Source organism: Sardina pilchardus, chromosome 2 (genome assembly GCF_963854185.1).
Source record: "Sardina pilchardus chromosome 2, fSarPil1.1, whole genome shotgun sequence".
Taxonomy (NCBI): domain Eukaryota; kingdom Metazoa; phylum Chordata; class Actinopteri; order Clupeiformes; family Clupeidae; genus Sardina; species Sardina pilchardus.
In genome coordinates, this window is record NC_084995.1 from 38,620,563 (window position 1) to 38,629,895 (window position 9,333).

General features: G+C 41.7%; 1 protein-coding gene across 1 annotated transcript in view; it reads left to right on the forward strand.

Annotated features, from left to right (window-relative positions):
• The first annotated feature begins 3,052 nt into the window (after positions 1-3,052).
• Positions 3,053-9,333, forward strand: part of dab1b (DAB adaptor protein 1b) — a 28,062-nt gene continuing 21,781 nt past the window's right edge. The window contains exon 1 of the mRNA XM_062530323.1: positions 3,053-3,237. The gene's annotated coding sequence lies outside the window, so the exon portion shown is untranslated. The remainder of the gene's footprint in view (positions 3,238-9,333) is intronic.

A 9,333-nucleotide genomic window follows, 5' to 3' on the forward strand; every position in this document is an offset into this window, starting at 1 on the left:
TGAAACATGTGTATGGGTGCCCTGCTCAGAGGGTCCCCCTGGAGGAGCTGTGTGCACCATTCATCGGTTCCTGTCCTTGTTTTGTACGGAAATAGATCAACACTCTGAACACAATGCTCGGGTATGATGCTTTTTTTCCCCCAAAAAAGAGGCCAGTTACAGTTATTCATTATTTCAGCTCACTCTAAAAGCTTGCGAACACGAAAACTTACATTGGATAAGAATATTTCAGCGAGTCACTTCAATATTCTGTTTTTTCAAAGGCATTACCATTAATTACAGGAAACTTGGAATTGCACTGAACACTAAACAGCAGCCAGTATTCTTTTAGTTGTTTTAACATCAGACAGCAAGTTACATTTTCATTTCAAACTCAAGAGAGTGTCAGAATATTTTATATAGACTCTGCCTGTTTTGGCTTTAAGATTGGATCTGGACATGAGCAGAATTCTAATCTGGTCCAAGCCAGAGGTCAAGCCCTATCCATCAATGTCAGTCGGAACAGGGCCATGACAATAAATGGTAATTCACACAGTTGGGGGCAAAAACAGAGAGTGTTATACGGTCAGTTTAATTGTAATTCAGATGTGATTACTTGAAGACTTGATGAAAACAGTCAATTGAGAGCAATTTTCCAGCATTTTCCAACTGGGATTTCACTCCTTACCATCTCTTCACAGGCCATTCCAGATGCTTCACAAAGAGGGCCTCATTAATCATTCCAAATGGGCTCTTTTTGTGACGAGCGCAATTGATGTGGCCGCCCAAATGGTGCTATTGCATTGACAGTCCAGACAGAATGGAGAGAGTGTTGGCAAGTTTCTCACAATAGAGCAGAGAAGCACTCTCACTTTCAGGGAGGCTACATCAGTTTGTCTGGAATCAGATGACAACAAATGCGCTGATGTTCAGTCTCTCTTTGCCTACTGTCCCAGTTAGAGAGGCTGCTGTTTATTTGCAGATGTTTAGTATTAATTTACAGCCAGGCAGACCAAACGCCCCACAGTCAGATAAAGAAAAACACCGACCTCATTCAGAGCTATTGATGGATAGGCAGCTTTGTATTCACAGCAAGTAAGAGAAGAGATTTGACTAAGGCAGTCCCAACGATTTTACAGCAAAATCTGACATTTAGAATGTTAAGGAGCCCTTGAACATTGTGTTCGATATTTTATAAGATATGGTGCTCTTTTGACTATCTTTGAATTAAACAATTTAGTTGATTATTGTTATTATTTATTTCTTTGACTGGATGGTTTTATTGTCTCCTACTGTACATGTGCACTTCTTCATGTAGAACTCTTAGAACAAAAGGTCCATGAATTGACAAATATTTAAAACATCAGCGACATACTATGCATGTAAAAATAATCTTTGACATCCGTAAAATACTATGAAATATTTGAGATAATGTTCAAAACAACCATTTTAAAATAACATGACAATGAGATGATGCAATACGCCACGTTTAAGCAGGATTAATTGTGCTGTGGCAGGCCATATTGTTTGAGCCTGAGCTCAAGACCCATTTAATGTTTTTTGTTCTAATGGACAGCGTGGATGCATCTACGTGATAGAGACTGGGGTGGGGTAGGTATAGGGGCTTACACCAAAATGGGGGGCGGGGAGAGGAGAGGAGAGGAGAGGAAAGGAGAGGAGAGGAGAGGAGAGGAGATTAAAACCGCTGCCACCAATAAACAAAGTGCATGTGTGTGAAACATGGAGATTGCTGTGGGAGACGGCAGACAACAGGGATCACGTCCATCTGCAGGGGCTCCCAGATTACGGCTCCATAAGCCAGCGGGCCGCATGTCAATCATCCTGTCTGTGGCAGGGCACTGTCACAGAGCTCACAGACCAGACACTTGAGATCCACACAGAGCGACAGACGCATCGCACAACAAACACAGTCACCCAACCCTATGATTCAGTGTTTATCCTGAGGTGGACTTCCCGCTCCGTGGTTGGGGAAAGTTTGCGGATTTGTAAACGGCTGACATTATAGCAGCTGTATTGTCACACATGTCCGATGCCATTCAGAGTGTAAGTCGTGCTTTGACAGAGAATGCTGCCCTCGAGGAGCGAGCCCATTACTTCCATTAAACACATCATAAATATACTGTAGCATTTAAATCCTGTGCTGTGTTTCACAAAAGCAACTTTATTGGCTATAGCCTCGCACAGTGCAGTTTATACTAATGTACCAGGGAGCAGGGGGTCTATTCATGATGTCATGAAGAGGTCAGACATAATCCCACCACTAACAGAATAGAGACATATCCACCATCAAGAACATGGCTTTCCTCTTATCAGCCTATGGTGAATTTTTCACACAGCCTCAACAGCAAACTCATTTTCAACTTGTTTTGTCAATGATGTAAATGTTATTTATTTTATAAAATGTGTTGTTATCATGACAGTATTGTGCCTCTTGAGTAATATGAGGCCACTCTCCCTTGATAAAGACTGCTGTAAAGAGAAATCACAACCAATAGCCCAATGGTAAAACAACCGTATGGTATGTTTGAAAGTTCAGCACAAAACGCGATTTAGTACTTTACTCTATAACATGACATCCCAGTAAATTAGAGGGTTGTTTTCTAATTAATCAGGAGACTCGCGCATGAACAATAACGTGGCCCATAAAGCTTCTGATCCCACGGACACTGACTCATCAACCGTCATCAGCACAGTAAGCACCCATCATTTCATTTGTGACAGTAACAGCCGTGAAAGAGTGGACAACAACTGTTGTGTCCGTTGCCCCCTATTTTGCTTTGAATCTAATCCCCCTTTCCCTTCCCCCCACATTCATCTTACTCCAAACGTATCGCCCGTCCACATTATCCTCTGTGCATTTTAATTTTTTTTCTGTCATGGGTCTACATCTCCCCCCGCCCACTCTCCTTATTTTCGCTTCAAACCGGAGAGACTGAGCTGAGAAATACTTAATCTCCCAATGCGATTGGCTACTGGGGACGGGGTTCCATCCACCTTGAATGAGAGAGGGGTAACTAGGCAACTTCAGCACTAAAGCGCTGCGAGACTTGCGTGAGAGAGAAGGTCCTGGATGCTGTCAGATATGTAGGTCTGGATTAAAAAGAAACAGTTGGTCTGTGGAACGCAGTAATGCAAAGGATATGGAATTACTAGAAGATTTTTACGGAAAGACCAAACATGGATTTACGCATGATATTTTGGACTGTACAGTGTGCATCGGTCACCATTACAAAAAAGGTGAGCAATCCCATATCTTACAGGTGTGGAAGCAAATTTACATAGTTTGGTGAATGAAACCTGTGTTTGAATCTTATTTTCAAGGCGTTTTATTGATGTCACGAATTGTAGGTAATGGCATAATTTTATGTTGGTCTTAATTATGTAATGTGCGGAATGAGGACATTGCAGTTTGGCACTGCCTACATATTGGCAACACATGTTGGTAAGGTGCTGCATATCGTGAATTAACTATAGCATAATTATTTCTGCATTTTATTGACGATATCATCTTAGTTTCCTAATCAAAACCCGAGCACGTCTTCTCCAGACCATCCATTAGCCGTTTTTGGAGGTGATAAATATGAATAGCCTAAGTTATATGCCTATCATAGTAGTTTGAAGGCTCATGCAGGTTTATGTGATGCGACGGGTCCAAAAGAAATGCATCTGTTACTTAGTCTACTCAGATCCACAGGCTATGTATGACACGTCTTACCGGCTCCCGGCTCTGTCGTGATCACTGCGGGCTGGAGTCAGAGTTAGCATCAGAAACAGGAATGTATGCGCATCTCTAACCATTGTATAGCATATATGTCGTTACATTCAATTTCTCCCGAATGGATAACTGTTTTATTGAATATTGTTAACTGGTATTTCTGGAATTCTCAGCTCTTTACGGATCTGTTTCACGTCTGAAAGGTGGATGAAAATAGATGTCACTGAAAGAGATGCAGTTAAAGAATGCATCTAGAATGCACGACATCTCTTTGAGGGATTTCAATATGATAAAGGCTTCATGTAACTGATTTCATGGCATGGTCTAATCAAAGCAAGACTAGACAGTCGTTCTGATGTCCACGAGGAGCCTTCTTTGAATAGTCAGATCATTGTCTTTCTATTATACATTTGGTGCTATTTAGAGGACATGTGCATCTCTCTCTGTATGAAATAGATGCATTAAACTGGCCTGACCAATTTTGACATGCACAGTAATGATGTTACTCAGCAGTTGCTGATTAGATTGAACGATAACTCCATATAAGGGACAATGAGATTTTATGCAACAAGTTGACTTGATTGTTTCTCAATACAATAATGGTAATGTATGAGTATATTGTATGCAATGTTTTGCTGTTCCTACATCTATTTTGACAGCACTCATCATAGGCTCTGCTAATGTACAACACCACATTAGTTCATATTCATCAAGCCTTTACAAAACCTGTGCTGTATCTCATTTATGTCACTATATTGGCAGCAAAATACTCAAATTAAATGGAGACTAATTATGTCCTGTTATAGGTGCTTTCATATCCCATAAGTGGTGTCCAGTAGTAAGATCTTGTGACAAATCAAATTGACCTCTGACCGCTGTCAAATGGGCGTCTGTTCCTGGTGGCTCCGTCATCTTATGTAACTCCCACTGTGATGAGGCTCTGTGGTTTTCAGACCAGTGTATCACTGAACTCAGTGCTAACCACCCATTCACACTGATTAGGCCCGGCAAAGCAAACACTGGTTGTGCTTGGTTGGTTAATAAACGGTTGGTAAATTACGCAAGACATTTGAACTGTTGTCATACCTGAAGGAGAGTTTTACATGTTGGTATTTTTACCTTAAAACTGCAAATGTGTCATGGACCGGATGATCCTGAAGCTCTCTGGACCCCATGTCCCTCCAGCATGGGGACGTCCTTATAGGCTTGACTGCGTTAGTCAGTGTTTTTTTTTTTTTTTTTACAGCAGGTCTAGTGAATGCTAACTCTGAGGAAGTATGTTATGGCTCTTCTCTGCTGCATGTGGATGCAGCACCTGCAAGTCACATCTCAGACAGTTCACAGAGTAAGCAGAACAGGGACCCAAAGTCCAGACAACTCAGCTGCACTATTTGATTATTTGTCATCATTTTCTCAGCTTTGTTCCAAATGTGTATCAATGAAAGGCTGAATAGGATATTGACTACATATCCAGTGAAGTCATGCCATTTTGTGATTTGTGGTTGTGATTGTAGTTTTACCCTGAAGTTAAACAAGGCCATGTTTTGGTGGAAATAAGAATAATCACTCACTGTCACAATTGCACCCAGCTAATAGTGTATGTTTCCCACTGATTTATTGACAGCTGAACAAAACCAATACCTAATGGCACATATTGATTATGGTTGTTCTACCTTGTATTAAAGCCAACCGGTACAGACTCTGTTTGAGAGTAGGGCTGGGAGAAATTGCTCACTTAGCTGCATCATAGTCTTAGTAGGAACTCCAAAAGTAGGCTCCCTACCCGTTCTGAGGGTTGGCCATCTCTGTGTGTTGGCTTGGATAGATGGAGCCATATGATTGCCCCCGGTCCACAGGAAGCTGCTCCAGCATGAGCCACAGCAATGCTGTCACTTACTGTAAGTGAATCACATACTATGGAATAGAACATGGTCGTAGATTGCGTATCAGGTTGATTAGATTTCATAACATGCAGGAAGTCGTTCAGCTAAGTTGTGCTAGCTAATGTGTACTGCACATATTCATTTGAACTAGATCCAGTTTACCACAACCAGACCCTTAACCCAGTTTACAGACCATTCATAACTACAGTTTACAGATCATTTTATTAATTTTGCATGTGCATTGCATGACAGTTCATATGCATCTGAATGATTTCTTCTACCTAATTAAATTTAAATTTCATTCAATTCAAACCATATACAGCCATAGGCAAAGCTATCAAATATCACCTAAATTGCCATTGGTATGTTGTGATTCTGTATAAGTGTGCACCATAGATTTGGTCAAATGGTAATTTACATTCTGTACAAGCGCTAAAATTGAAATTAGAATTCAATTCAAAGTTCAAAAGTCAGTGAGCCCTTGGGGACGAACGCAACACAAATCCATGTGCACTTTAGCCCGTAGCTGAGAAGTGGGCCCAGATAAAGGTTAGCCGCTGAAATTATTCATTGCATTGTCGGTTGACTTTTTGCACTTGCTTAAGTAGGCACATTCATCAAGCCCCTCGAGGTCCTCCGGTCTCAAGAGGATTGCTATCCCATAAACCTCGGAGATTTGACAATGCTGGAGGCCGTGTGGGCGTGGAGCCTGAACAACGGAACAAATTTGAAGCTGTATGTAAAGATGGGGCTCGTCTTTACAACAATGACTCTTTCAATTATTGCATTTGCACTTCCATGCTCTAAATTCATTACTTGATATCGGCGTTTTGAATTAGGCCATGGGGCTCTTTTGTGGTATGGAATCTAACCATCATATGTACCCCTATCAAATGCAACCCCCCAATCAAATCAAAATTGTTCTTTGACTTCATAAGACTGTGACATTTGTCTCACTGGCTGAAAGAGTATAATAAACTATCAGTAGCAAGTTAGGTCCTGAAGCATGGGTCCACATGGGTCCATACAGAAATGAAAGAAAAAGTAGAAAAATAATCAGTGAGCAAAAAAATCTAATTGAACAGAATTCATATTGGCCGGGTTTCCCAAAATTGTTAAGAAGCTCTTAAGTGCTAAGAACTTCTTAGGAGCGTTGTAAGAATGTTCTAAGAACGCTCCTAAGAAGTTCTTAGGACTTAAGAGCTTCTTAACGATTTTGGGAAACCCGGCCATTATCTGTATGAATATAAATTATGTAACCACTGAGAAGCAATGTTTTTAACACAGTTGTAGTGTGGAGTACACCTTGTTTCCAGTGCACCATGAGCAATCCTAGCTGAACAGATGAACAGTGTGTTTTAATAATTCACTGCAACACAAGTTATCAAGAAAATCATGTCCATGTCAATTTCACCTCAAATCCATTGTACAGTCATGCTGAGAAAAACCGTAGAGGTGTTTGCAAATCAGACACACACACACACACACACACACACACACACACACACACACACACACTCACTCACACACACAAATGGATAAAGCTCTGTTAGCGGCACGATTAGCTTCCAACGGGCTGTGACATTTATCAGTGCGTCTCATTGTGAAGAGTGCACGCGGAGCTGGCAGCCGCTTCTCACTTCCCCCTCTCTGTCACTCCACGTGTCCGATAGCCCTCGGCCTGTCTGGAGGGCCCACACTTGCCCATGCAACTCCTCCACTGATATCAGTCTTAGTGTGATGGACAGCATGGCAGTTTGATTTTGGGATGGCTTCAATTCTGTCAGACCAGAGAGCATAATATATGTATGCATTGCATGCCCTACTTTTGAACATTTAAATGTTTAAAAAAAGAAAACAGCAAAGTAAACACATCAAGAAACACTGTGTCAGCTCCTCGGCGGGTTAAAGAATTGGGGTTCGCTATGTTCTGTATGTCCAATATGATTACTAATGGTGCTTTCTGTATGCATTTAGTAATGTATATTGTCATATCCTCTACCTGTGCTATGAGGCTAGCTGAGGTTAGCTGTCACTTTATTATCCTCTCTTTCCATATACAAAATGATGCCTTCGATGAATATTGGAGTTAAGTATCGATTGCGGGGAGTGAGAAAAAACACAGAAAGAGGGCGCGAGAAAAGAGCAAGAGAGGGACTTTAGGGAACAAGCTGTGAAGAGTCTGGTCTGCTGTAGGGCCTCTCCTTTGGATCCGTCCCAATCCTCTCCAACAAAACGCGGTTAAGTGGTCTGTTTCGACACACTATTTCAGCAGTGCGAATAAACAGAGTGAAAACAAAAGCAGATCCAATCAGCGGTGAACTGAAGGCACCTCAGGGGAGCCGGGCGATGAGAGAGGGATGGAGGGAGAGAGAGAGAGGGAGAGAGAGATGGAGAGAGGGAGAGAGAGAGAGTAGGAGCAGACTTGGCCTCATTAGCACAATGCTGTTCTCTGACCTTGGCCCAGCGTCCCTATGGCTGCAAGTGCCTGGCATTCACACTCAGTGGGAGAGCTGCCATTAATCAAATAATTAGATGCAATAACAACAGTGGTGGTGTATATAAGTGCCACATAGAATCATTTCACACAGGGCTTATGTAATTTCACATGTTATTTTTAGCCCTATCTTAACTCAGTCGTTGGCAGTGTTTTCGTGGCTGTAGTAGTAAAGGAGTTTGGTGTTTGGTGTTGGAGTGGTGAGATCGATCGATAGTCGAAGGGGCTTTTGCATGCTGCAGACGCAGGAGAACTTTTTGACGTCATTCCGAATGCAGACATTCTCTCAGGGGTCTCTGCAGCTATGGCAGAACTCAGAGTGTTTTTCTCTCCCTCTGATGAAGGGTCCACTGCCGATGCAGCAAATATGTGAAGTGAAGCAGTGGTGCTTGTCTTCTCATTTCATTTACCAGCTGCAGTAACTGAACCTGAAGTAACGAGACCTTATTTCTCTGCTGGAGAAAGTCAGTGTATGCAAATAATGTTTTACACTAAGTTGTGTTATGACAAAGATCGGTTGACCACACTAGAAGAGACAAGACTGGATTATTCCTCTTTGTGGTTAAGTAGCTGGTTTATAAAACTGGAAAGACAACTGGAATGACAACTGGAAAGTAATCACAGTCACTATGACTATCTGTCAAGAAGTTTAAACAAAATATGCAATATTTGCTTTCATTTTATTATGACATTAATCTATGTTAAACTGCTTTGAGCCTAGCTTTCTTCACTATGCTTTATATAACACACCTCCTACATCTCAATACACTGCAGTAACAGCTAGCCAATACATGTAGCGTCTACATATCTGAGGAAATCACATCACATATAGGCTAGTCATCCCACTTGACCAGTAATAACACAGAGCACATATCAACTGACAGATCTGGCTGTCTGACCAGAGAACTAAGCATCACATGTCTACTAGAAGCAAAGTAACATAAGGACCATCTTTACTTTCACCCTTATAAGGGTGTGGGGGGGATATCAGTTCGGGGAAAACCATCCGTTTTCATCTCGACACGTTCAGAGTAATATAATGAATTCATACACCAGATCATTTAACCTGTAATTTGGTATTTGTCTCTCGTTTGCTTGCAGTCACAGCTTGGCGTACTTCTTTGTGCCGTGATTGGTAACCTGTGGTGCATGGAATGACTGAATACTTGTGACTACTTCAGATGCAAATGGTGGTTGCTATGTGCTCACCTTGTTCATTTTCCACATCACGCTACTCC